This window comes from Grammomys surdaster, unplaced genomic scaffold, assembly GCF_004785775.1.
Source record: "Grammomys surdaster isolate TR1022 unplaced genomic scaffold, NIH_TR_1.0 126198, whole genome shotgun sequence".
Taxonomy (NCBI): Eukaryota; Metazoa; Chordata; class Mammalia; order Rodentia; family Muridae; genus Grammomys; species Grammomys surdaster.
The window spans coordinates 3,697,279-3,710,788 of record NW_021621003.1 but is presented as its reverse complement, the minus strand read 5'-3'; positions in this window follow the sequence as shown (position 1 = coordinate 3,710,788).

Here is a 13,510-nt window from a genome sequence, read left to right as displayed (position 1 = left end):
GGTAGACAGAACTTACTCCAGATCTCAATCTCAGCTGACCTGGTCTGATGACCAGACCAGTGTTATCAGGACATCTAGGGACAATAAGACTGTAGGAAGTCAACCACTTCTAAACATGCCCCGAGGGATCAAATGGCAATTGCTTCCTTTAAAATGAGAATCACAACTTCTCCATGGCTCAGCTCTCCTACGGCAGAAATACTTCAGAATACCAATCTACTTACTCATCACAGAACTAGAGCAAGAGGAACTGATTGGATTCGAGAAGTCATTATCTATTTCCCTTGAAAAATTGAGAGATAAAAGCAAAAACATTCAGGAGACACTACTTTTATAGATGCTGTCACCTATGACTTCTTCTGTCACCACAATCTTCTTCCAGGTCTGCTACACAGATATCTAATGTGCATCTCCTAAGGACTGGGTACTAAGGCAGGATCTGAGGCTTTAAAAACAATTGAGACAAGATACAGATCCTTGAATCCAGAAGTGGAAAATGGCTGTACAAGTACTTTGTTAAGGGAACTAATGACCTATTGTTTATGACAAAAATAATAGACACTAGAGACAGTTTCAAGAAAGTCCATGCCAGGTACAGAATTGACTTGCAACTAGCTCAGGGTGGAGCTTGGATGTCGAAGAAAGGTTCTTATTGGCAAAGGCTTGTGTTGAATACACTAACCATACTAAAATAAAAGGACAAAGAACACCCAAGCCAGAGGTAACACTGAAGGCAATGATTATCACTTCAACGTTTGAGGACTGCTTAGTTATTTGTTCATTAGTCCAGAAACTGATGCACGTTTGACATGGGAAAAAGCAATGAACTAAGTTTCCCAGATCTTAAACTTCAGGTGGTCAGTAAGTGCTAGAAAAAGAGATTGGGAAACTTCCTTGTGCATGCTGAGTCGCCTTGGTAGTAAATAGCCTGAAAGAGAAGGCACAGAGGAAACCAAGGGAAGCCACGGGAAATGGTGTAAAAAGCAACAATTGGAAAAGAATTTAAGAAGCGAACAGAAGGGGGCTGGAGAAATGGCTCAGTGGTTAAGAGAACTGACTGCCCTTCCAGAGGTCCTGAGTTCAATTCCCAGCAAACACATCGTGCCTCACAACCATCTGCAATGTGATCTGATGTCCTCTTCTGGTGTGTCTGAAGAGAATGACAGTGTGCTCACATACATAAAATAAATAAAACTTTAAAAAATTAAAAAAGAAAAGAAGCAAACAGAAAAAGGGATAGCCTGGAGGAATACCAAAGGGAATTAATGACCAGAGACCCATTGAGAAATGCATAGAATGGTCAAGAAAAACAGGAACTAGAAAAACTTCTTGGATTTCTGCTATCAATAGTAGGTCATTAGTATACTTAACAAAATGATTCTTACAAGTACTGCAGACAGAACTATACCTGCAGGTTAAAGGTAAACAGAGGAACACAGTTACAAAAACAATATGGAGCTAGTCTTTAAGGGATTCAGCTTCAAAGAATTAGCCAGGGAATTAACATAGCTAGCTTCTCTCATTCATAAAATTTCATTCACCACTGAACTGAACATACAAGTATTATAGAGTTGTGTGAGGAAAGTCCAGCTAACAATGAATTGGCCATGAAGCAATCATTGTTGGCCCTGGTTTTAATACAAGCAAACAATAGTTGATGAAAATTAAATCACAAAATAAAAAATTAAGTAAGAGGCTTCAGGAAGGTCCAGAGTTCCCAGTGGCTTCAGCAGAAGCTGTGTACCCAGGGTGGGGACCAGATTTGATTCTAGATTAGGCTCACAGGCATTTGGGAAGTTCTACATCTCCCAGGAGCTCCAGTGTTTCCTGCAGATCCCAACAGTGGCCCAACCCAGAATTAGAGCCTATTGGTGCTTGAGGAGTTTTTACATCTCAGCAAGCAGAGGAAGCAGGGGGCCCAGGATGAGGCCCAGATTGAACTCTGAGTTAAACTCACATGTTCACAGGAGCTCCCACATCTCCAAACAGCTCCAGCAGTAGCTGAGAAATCAGGATGGGGAGCAGATCTGACTCTGAGTAAGGCCCACAGTGGAAGGTTTCACAACTCTTAGGGAAAGTTCACAGACCCAGGTAGGAGGCCTTTGCTGACATAGGAGTATACCTGACACAAGAAGAAGACTTGAGATAGAGCCTCCAGTAAAAATACCAGCCCCAAGAAAGAAAGGACATCTGAACCCCTCTAGAACCTAATGTTCATGAGCAATTCAAATACTACCATTGAAAGAAAAACAGTGACTATAATTTTAAAAATAAAGAATACAAAAGAAAGAAAGAAAGAAAAAATAATAGAAATAACTCCAGTGCAGATACAGAAACAATATGAAAAACAAAGACAGGTTTCCCCACATATTGCTGATCACACAACAGCACCTAAGGAGAATGACTACCAGACAAAGAATTTCGAAAGAATGCTTATAAGCATGTTCAAATAATTCAAAGAAGTCATAAATACACCCCAAGAGAACAAAAACAAAGATTATGGGTATGGAAGAAAGTAACACCATAACGAATAAATGGAGAATATTTTAATAAAATCCTAGAAGAAACATTTCTTAAACCTAGAGAAAGAGATGGTCACCCAAGTGCAAGAAGCCTACAGAACTCCAAATAGACAGGGCCATAAATGTAACTCCTCACAACCTAATGTAGTTAAAACATTAAAAATTAAAATAGACGGGGCTGGAGAGATGGCTCAGTGGTTAAGAGCACTGACTGCTCTTCCAGAGGTCCTGAGTTCAATTCCCAGCAACCACATGGTGGCTCACAACCATCTGTAATAGGGATCTGATGCCCTCTTCTGGTGTGTTAGAAGATAGCTACAGTGTACTCATATACATAAAATAAATAAATATTTAAAAAAAAATTAAAATAGAACAAAAACAGAATAAAGAAAAGGTATTTGAAGCTACAAAGGAGAAAAGTGAAATCATTTATAAAGCCAGGTCTATCAGAATAACACCTGACTATTTGACAGAAACTTTTCAAGCCAGAAACCTCTAGAAAGATAAATTCCATGTTCTGAAAACAATAGCTAACTACTTAGAATATTATTCATAGTAAAACTATCTATTAAAACTGAAAGAGAAATAAAACACTTTCCACAATTAAAACATGTGAAAATGGGGGCTGGAGAGATGACTCAGATGTTAAATTCACTTGGAGCTCTAGCAGAGGACCCAGGCTCAATTCCTAGCTCTCCCCCAGTAGCTCACAACCATCCATAAGTCCAGTGTCAGGGCATCTGATGCCCTCTTATGACCTCCACAGGCAGCAGGTAGACATGTAGTGCACACATACTTGCTAGCAAAGCACTCATATGCATAAATAAATAATCTTTTTTTAAGAGATAAAAACAGTTTTAACACTAAGCCAGCTCTACAGAGGGTACTGCAAAGAATGGTTGGCTCTGAAAACATGAATATACATGTGGGAGAAGTCACAAAGGATAAGTAAATAATTCCAGAATAGTTAATCAAAAGAGGTCTAAGAAAACACTGCAAACACACACACACACACACACACACACACACACACACACACACACAAGACAGGAATTAATACACATCTGTTAATAATAACTCTGAATATTAAGGTCTCAACTTCCCAATAAAGCAACATAGACTAGCATATTGGATTAGAAAACAGGATCCATCTTTTTGTTGTTTCCAAGAAACATAGCTAGCCATCAGATATAGGATTTAAAAAGGCATTCCAAGTAAATGAAACCAAGAAGCAAGCAGGTAAAATTATTCTAATATATGATGAAACAGACTTCATATTACAAGTAGTCAGAAGAGTAAAAGGTTCATTTCATAATCCTTAGAGAATAATCTGCCAAGAGGATATTTTAATCCTAAACATATCTGCACCAAACACAGGTGTAACCAGTTTCATAAAAGAAATATTATTAGATCTAAAACCACAGATTAAACCAGCACAATGATAGTGGGTAACTTAAATGGCCCTTTCTCAACAACAGACAAATCATGTGGACAAAAGCTCAACAAAGAAACATTGGAGTTAAACAACATCATAAATCAAGTGGACCTAATTGACAACTATAATTCATCCCAACCAAATACTAACTATGTTCTTTGCAACAGTCCATGGTATTTTCTGCAAAATGGATAACATATCAAGTTACAAAGCCAATCTCAGCCAATATAGGAAAACTGAAATAGCATCTCACAGTCTATCTAATAGCAATGGAATCAAGCTAGGTATTAGCAGCAATAAAAACTACAGAAAGTAGTACTGAGAGAGACTAAATAACACACTATTGAGTATGATATTTGGATCAAGAAAGAAATATAAAACGGAGACCTAAAATTTCCTAGACTCACATCAAAACAAAACACAATATACCAAAAATTTGAGGGATACAATGAAGGCACACTAAGTGGAAAGTTTATAGCATTAAGAACCTATACCAAAAATATCTGAGAGACCTCAAATTAATAACTTAATGATGTACCTGAAGGTCTTGGAAGAACAAGTAAGAACAATACCCCCAAACAGTAGATGGGGAAACATAATGAAAACAGAGCTGGAGTTAACAAAACTGAAAATTAAGAATCAGTGAAGTGAAGAGATAGATTTTTGAAAACAACAAGATCGACAAATCTCTAGTCAAAATAATGAAAAGAAAGAGAATATTCAAACTAATAAAACTGAAGATTACAAGGGAGGCATTGCAACAAATACTGAGGAAATTCAGAGAGCTCCCAGAACACACTTGAAAATCAGTATTCCACTAAAATGGAAAATTCAAAAGAAACGAATGAATTCCTAGAAGTATATGACCTACAAAATTTAAGCCCAGATGATGTAAACAATTTAACCAGGACAATGAGATAGAAGCTGTAATTCAAAGTCTCTCAACTTAAGGAAGCTCAGAGTTAGGTGTATTCAGCACAGAATTCTAATAACCTTCCAGGTGACCAACAACAATACTCTTCAAGTTATTATGTAAAATAGAAAAGAAAGGCTCTCTCCTGAATTCTTTCTATAAAGCCAATATTGCTCTAATAACCCAAACCAGACAAAGACCCAACAAAACAGAATTATAGATCTCTCTGATAAATATGGATGAAAAAATTCTAAAAATTTTGCAAGCAAAATTAAAAAAAACACACATAAAAAGATCATATCCCATAATCAGGTGAGCTTCATCCTGGAGAGTCAGACATGGCTCAATGTACATAAATCAATAAATATAATCTACTATATAAATTGACTCAAAGACAGAAACCACATGATCATCTCATTAGGTTCAGAAAGGACTTTTGGCAAAGTTCTACATGATAAAAGCCCTTGAGCATCTGGAGATACAGGGGGCATAGATCAACATAAGAAATGCAAAGTACAATAAGCCCACAGCCAACATTATGCCAAATGGTGAGAAATCGGAAGCATTTCCATTAATATCAGGAACAAGACAAGGATGCCCACTGCTGGTACTTGAAGTCTTAACTATAACAATAAGACAGGAGGTAAAAATGGATATAAATAAGAAAGAAAGAAGTTAAAGTGTTGCTATTTTTAGATGATACAAACAGTTGATACCCTAAAGACTCTAACATAAATCTATTAAAGCTGATAATCACAATCAGCAAAGTAGCAAGATATAAAATTAATACACAAAAATCAGTATCCTGCCTGTATATTGACAAGTAAGAAAGTATTGAGAAAGAAGTTAGGGAAAGAGTATCATTCACAATAGCATCACAAAGAAATAGTGAAGTAAATCTAACCAAAGAAGAAAGAAGAAATTAAAGAAGACACAGAAGGTGGAGAAAGACCTCCCATGCTCACAGGTTAGTAAAATTCATATTGTGAAAATGGCCGTCCTACCAGAAGCAATCTATAGATTTGATTCAATCCCCATCAAAATTCTAAGGTAATTCTTCACAGAAATGTAAAAACCAAGATTAAAGTTTATAATTGTAAGTGAGGGTTCTGTAAAACCAATGAACTGGACCAATCCATGGGCAGAAAAATTTTGGGGGGATCAATTGCCAATGATCTTGGGAGGGGGGCAGTGTCAGAAGAGCAAAATGGTGGAAAAGCAAGCAGATTTTATTTAATCAGCAGGGTGGTTTGGTGTTTGTTTGTTTGTTTTGTTTTCTTCTTTTTTGAGCATCTACGGAATGTTGGATTGTTTGGGAAGCAGATTTCCCTTGCCTCAAATAGATGGACAGTAGATTAAGGCAGATTCCCTATAACAAAACAAAACAACCCCCCCAAAAAACCCATCTTTAGGCCTCTGTTTATCCAATGTCACCCTCCATTGTACCCAGGCAAAATCCTTCTATCTAAGATAATGTTGTTACCGGCACTGACATTTTTGGAAGGCAGCTCTGGACCTAGCAATATAGAAACACAAAGATTCTAGGAAGCCAAAACAATTCTAAACAATGAGAATACTTTGAGAAGTATCACCATGCCTGATTTCAAAGCATATCACAGAGCTATAGTAATAAAAATAGCATGGTACTATGATCAAAGGACAAAACTGAGGACCCAGATGTAAGTGCACACAGCTAGAGCCAACTGATTTTTGGCAAAGATGCAAAACACGCACTGAAGGGAAGTCAGAATCTTAACAAGTGGGAAATGATATCTGTATGTAGGAGAATAAAGAGTGATCTGCACTTCTTACTCTTAATACAAGTCAATTCTAAATGGATCAGAGACATTACGCTAGACCTGAGATCTGAACACTATATAAGAAATAAGAGGAGGTACCCTTCAGAATATAGGCTCAGGGAAGGACTTTCCAAATAGGACTCTAGTGACTAAAATAGAACAACAAACAAGTGTAATTTCATGAAGTTAAAAATCTGGGCTGAAGAGATGGGTTAGTGGTTAAGAGCACTAATTGTTCTTCCAGAGGTCCTGAGTTCAATTCCCAGTAACTACATGGTGACCCAGAACCATCTGTAATGTGATCTGATGCCCTCTTCTGGTGTGTTTGAGGTCAGCTACAGTGTATTCATATACATAAAATAAATAAATAATTCTTTTAAAAAAAGAGCTTTGGCACTGCAAAGACAAAACAAAACCCAAACAAACAAACAAAAACAAAACAAACAAACAAACTGAAACATCTAATAATCGACTGAAGTGTCAGCATACAAAAAGGGGAAAAATATTTGTCAACTGACAAAGGATTGGTGTCTAGAATATATAAGGAACTCAAAACAAAACAAAACAAACAACCAAACAAAAAAAAATAAGAAAAGCAGCCAATAAAAAATGAGCAATGACAATAACAGAGGCTTCTCAGAAGAAGAAATAGAAATAACTGGGAAATATTTTTAAAAGTATTCACCATTCTTAGTCATCATGGAAATGAAAATTAAAGCTCTTGTGAGATTTCACCTTACCCCAGCCAGAATGTCTAAGATTAAGAAAAGAGAACTAGTGCTGGAGGAATGTGGCATCTGGGGACCCTCTTGTGATGTTGGCAGGAAATTGGTGTTGCCACTGTGGAAATCAGTGTGGTTCCCCAAAAAGCTAGAAATAGCTATACTGTATGACTCAATCATCCCTCTCCTAGTCATATACCTGAAGGACTTTAATTCCTACTAAAGAAATACATGCTCATCCATATTCACACCTGTTCTGTTTGCAAAAGTTAGAACATGGAAACTGCCTAGTTGCCAATGAAACTCTGAATGGATAAAGAGAATGTGGTGCCTATATACAGTGAAATTTTAGTCATCTGTAAAGAAAGATGAAATTGTGCAATTTGCAAGTAAATGGATGGAGCTGGAAAACATACTGAGTGAGGTATCACAGAACCAGAAAGACAAATGGCATCGATTCTACCTTACATGGGGGACTTGGTGTTAAATCTTTAGATGTATGTGTTTTGGGAATACCCGCTGAATACAGGAAACTAGAGGGGAACCTTGGCAAGAAGAATTAAAGAATCTAACAAAGGGGCAAGAGTAGAACACAGGTTATGTGTAGTTAAAAGGGGATAATGGGAAAGCTTAAGTAGAGAAGGACAAGAAGGAAGAGATGAGAAGGGGATGGGGAGGGGTAACTAACAGTGTTTGAAGAAGTCACACAGAGGGACTGGAGAGGTAGCTCAGCGATTATGAGCACTAGCTGCTTGCTCTTCCAGAGGACCTTGATCTGATTCCCAGGACTCACCTTGTAACTAACAACTATCAGTAACTCCCATTCCAGGGATCCATCCCCACCTTCTGGCCTCCAGGTACTAAGAGCTTGTATAGTACATGGGCATACGTGCAGGCAAAATACCTATACACATAAAATAAAAACAATTTTTTTAAGAAAAGCATTATGGAAACTTATTCTTTCATAAGCTTCCTAAATATATAGCCACATAAAAGAGTTTTTAATTGGTGTTACTCTACACCGGAAACTATGCTTTTCCCAGAGGCCATATGTCACCAAATAAAAAGCCCAGAGCCAGCTGTGGCATACCTCCCTTCAAGTTATTGGTCAAGGGAGTCCCAGAATCCTTACCTCCGACAGTCCAGGCTGCAGCCAGCACTCTTGGTCACCCACCAGACCTTGATGGCAAGACCCTATTGCTGAAGACACCACACACTGGCCATACAACATGGAGAAGTCACGTTAATATTGACCAGGAAGCTTCCTCCCAACAAGCCAGTTCTCATAGTACTGGAAGGTGCTATACAGCCTTACCTAGCTGTGTTCCCTGTTGTAGAGGCTTGAATAATAATGACCCCCACCATCCATGGTCTCATATATTTGAATACCTAATTATCAGTGAGTGACATATTTGATAAGATTTAGGAGGTGTGGCCTTGTTGGCATATGTATGGTCTTGCTGGAGGAAATAAGTCATTGAGTGTGGACTTTGAAGTCTCAAAGTTCCATGCCAGACCCAGTCTCCTCTCTGTATCTCTGTTTCTCCATGTCTCTGTCTCTCTCTCTCCTTCCACTCCCCACTCTGCTTGAGTATCAGGCTGTAGTTCTCAGCTACTGCCCCAGTGCCATCAAGCACTGTCATTCTCCCTGCCATGATGATAATGGACTAAACCTCTGAAACTGTAAGCCAGCTCCCAATTAAATGCTTTTTTTTAAAAAAACAATAAGAGTTGCCTTGGTCATAGTGTCTCTTTACCTCAATAGAACAATGACTGAGACTACTGTCAATTTCAATAATGACTCACCAGTCAAGCCCACAGGTGCGACAGTGGCCCAAATGTCTTTCGGCCTCCTTCACAGGAAGGAGTTCGTGCCTAGTATTGTGATCCTGGCAAAATACCCTATGTTGGTGAGCTCATTAGACCCACAGATGGACCAACTGCCTTATTTTTCTAAATGGACACTGTATTGAATTGCTGTCTGTGCTCATAAATCAGTGCAGCTCTTGGTGCTTAGATAAGCATCTTTGCACAGTAGATGACTGTCAATGAAGAAACTCACAGCTGCTCAAAGTGCAGAGAAAAAGTGACTGTCGAGAAATCAACCAAAAATGCCAATCGATATCACAGTCTGACCAGAAAAGGCTCTGGGACCATCTAAGGGGAGGGACAGAAAGATCGTAACACCAGATTTCAGGAAAGACCAGAAGTAAATAGCATTTCCTGGACACTCCACCCATGAACTCACAGCAACAGTGGCTGCCTATACATGATCTGCAAAACATCAAACTAGTCAGCATCCTAGCGTGAAGTGGGGGAGGGGCTGATGCGCCTCCATCTCTCACTGAAGAGCTGATGTCAATTTATGACTTCCAGAAGAAGGGTCAGTTTTTCCTACAGACGTGGATCCTGGTAGGTCATCCATGTTCCAGTGGATGACTGGGCACCCGGAACTATATTGACAGCACAAAGTAGAGTCAATAGATTATCAAATCTAGAAAAAGAATGACATAAAGTTTGTGGGTGGGGAGGTGGGGACAACCTGGGAGGATTGAAGAGGAGGAGCTGGAGGTGAATATGATTAAAACATGTCTTTTGAATTTCTCAAAGACTTAATAAAATATTTTTAAAAATTAAACGGGATAGTCTAAGATATAATATGCATTTGGTATTACTGACACCTTCTTTACTTTTTTCTTTCTTTTTGTTTGAGATGAGAGTCTTGCTCTATTGACCATGCTGTGTACAAGTTATCCTACTGCCTTTGTCTCCCAAGGGGCCAGGACCACAGGACTGTACCACTCTAATAAGCTGACTCTTTACTTTGATAAGAGTGTTATGTTATAAACTATATGTGTGCAATGGCTGTCCCAAAGTAACTCTGTCCTTGGGCAACTTGTGATTGGTTAGCTATCAAAGTAGAAGCAGAAATCAGTCACTCAAGTCTTTATCCAGGGTCTAAGGTCTGACAGTTCCTGGTTTCACTGAGCCTAGATCATCTCACTGCTTTCTAATGCTCCACTCCAGCCTCCCTCTCTTCCACAACAGACTCTAGCCTGTAATCCCAACTTCACATAGTTTTCACAAGGCATGACTTCCTTAGAACATTTGATGCAATTCATTCATTCATTCATTCATTCATTCATTCTTCATTCACTCATTCTTCATTTGTCCATTCATCCATCATTCATTCATTCATTCTTCTTTCCAAACCTAAGGGAACGTCTGCCATCATTGCCTCAGTTTGCTTGTGTTCTGCTTGTTGTGTCTGTTGAACTCTGGCTACCCAGTTCCAGGTGTGTCTTATTTACCATTATGCCCCAGCTGCCCCTCACAGCATAAGATGCACCAAACAAAGTGAGAGAATGAGGAAGGGAGTTAAAGACCTCAGAGATCCACTCCCCAGTCAAAGCACAGAAGATTATAGTTAGGAGACTTAAGCTGAGCACACAGAAAGCCAAGAACCCTTTATTCAAGAAAACCTCCCTCATTAGATAAGAACTGCAGAGTCTGTGGACAGGAAGGAAGGACTGTAGCTTCCTAGGTGGTATGGTATCTGTAGGGTGAGTACTGCCAGAACACTGGCTCTCTCTCCCCGAGCTCCTGGTCTGAAGCTGTCTCCGTAGGAAGGGCAGGAAGCTTGCAACTCCCCTCACCCTCTGCCCCTACCCTCCCATTTCAGTTACCTATAGTCTAGGCTATGTTTTGGAGACTGTAGCTGGGAAGTGGGAGGTCCCATTTTCTACCCATCCACAGTCATAGAATGGAGAGCATGGTACATTTGAGAATACTAGGTCCCTGACTATCCTGGCTACAGTTCAGAGGTCAGGAGTTTGATGTTAGTAAGTGTAATGGTTATTCCTGATTGTCAACTTGACTATATCTGGAATGAACTACAATCCAGAATTGGAGGGCTCACCTGTGATCCAGATCTTGAGGCTGAAAGACACAAGTTTCTGACTTGGATCTTGGCATGGAGATCTTGAGGCATAGTGGCTATGAAAGACTTAGGCCCAGGCAAGGTATAGTACATGCCTTTAATCCCAGGAGACTAAGGCAAGGAGATCTCAGAGTTCAAGGTCAGCCTGAAACAAAACAAGTCCCAGATCCAGGCGTGGTGGTACATACTTTTAATCTGGGTCACACCTTCTACTGGAGACCTAGATAAGGACCTTGGAAGAAGGAAGATTCGCTCATCTTTGCCACTTGTATTTACTTGCTGGCACATTTGTGGAGCCTACTTCTACAGAAGACCAGCTGAAACAACTAACCTTGTGGGACTGAGCAACTACTAGATCCTTGGGCTTCCCATCCACAGCTGTCCATTGCTGAGGAGTTGGACTACAGACTGTAAGTCATCATAATAAATTCCCTCAATAAAGAAAGACATTCCATAAATTCTGTGACTCTAGAGAACCCTGACTAATACAGTGAGGTAAGCTGCAGACTTCTAGAGCTACTGCCTCCAGACACCTCCGTAAGGGAGGCTGTCACTCAGAGAAAGTTATGGCATTACCTCCCAGCCCACTATAGTGTCATCATTCTGAGATTTTGCCTATGATAAGAACTAAGCTTTGAATAAAGGACTTCACATCTCTTCCCCAAGGAATTTACTATTTGTAGCACTGTAGGTGTTTGTGTTGGGGGGGGGGGTGCACAGAGCAGGGAATCTACACGAATTCTGAAAAACAGTGGCACTGCCAGTGTGATGGTGCACATCTGTAATCCCAGCACTTAGGAAGCAGAGGCTGGAAGGCCTGGAGATGGAACCCAATCTGGGCTATAAAAGGAGCTTCCAGGTCAGCCTCCACGGAAGAGTGAGACCCTCTCTCAGAAGCTTCTACCACTCCAGTAATCCTAGCATTTGGGAAACAGAAGCAGGAGGACCAGAAGAGTTTCAGGCTAGATATTGAGTTTAAGACCATCCTTGGCTACATAAATGTCTGTCTCAAAACAAAACACAACAGCAACAACAACCAAAATTTAAAAAAATAGTGAACGTGGTAATGAGAGGAAGTCGTGGGAGGGTGGCTGAGTTCACTGGAGACACAGGCTGACGTCCAATGTTGGCTAACCTGCTGGAGAGCTCTGAGGAGACCTGGGAAGATCAAAACACCTCCCTAACACAGACCTTGACAGCCACAGCCACAGCCTCTAAGGAAAGGGGTGTGATTGGATTTATTGTCAAGATTTTACAGAAAAAAAGTAAAGCAATCAACAGGGAGTTAGCATTACTTAGTATTAAGTGGTAAGGTCAGGCAAAGAGATGAATCAAGAAAACGTGGCTAAATCCACCTTGGGTCCTGGTGACAATGGCATCCAAGGCTGGGTTCCATCAGGAGCTTCATACTGTAGCAGGAAACAGGCAGATACTGAGCAAATCAACAAGCAGTAATAAGACCACCATGAGGCACCAGCGCCCAGAGCTGACCCACCGTCTAATGATAATGATATCAAACATTCATTTCCTTCAGAAACATGAAATATTCAAAGACATATAAAATAGCATAGATAAACTGGAACGAAAGTTATCTGTGCGATCAGATTTTAGATTTAATAGACATTAACTTCAAAGCAGTTATAAGTATGTTCAAAGAGCAGAATGATTATGATGAAACTGACCTAGGGGGACACGATGATAGTGTATTTAACAGAGAACATTAACAGAGAAGGAGAAAATACAAGAAAAACAGAATCCTGGAGTTGAAAATACAGTAACTTAAAATCTATAAACACATTAAACAGTGCCTTTGAACTAGTAGAAGAAGAAAAATCAGTGAAGTTGAGATAGAGACAATATACTCTAGTAAACAGAGAGAGAGAGAGAGAGAGAGAGAGAGAGAGAGAGAGAAAAGAAAGGGAGTAAGAGAAGTGAACGGAGACTTGGAGGCCACAAGCTTGGGGCAAGGAGATCAACCAACCATCACTATTGGAGAGAGGATGGAAAGGGGAAAAAGTACCAAAGAGATAGTGGAGGCAATTTCCAACGTTTATATGAAATCATTAATCTACACAACAAGGAAGCCAGGAAACTCTGAGAAATTAACACAAAGGGGGCCTCAGAGTGACAAAGCACAGTTGTGCTGACAGCCAGAGACAAGGAGAAAAATCTGGGAGCA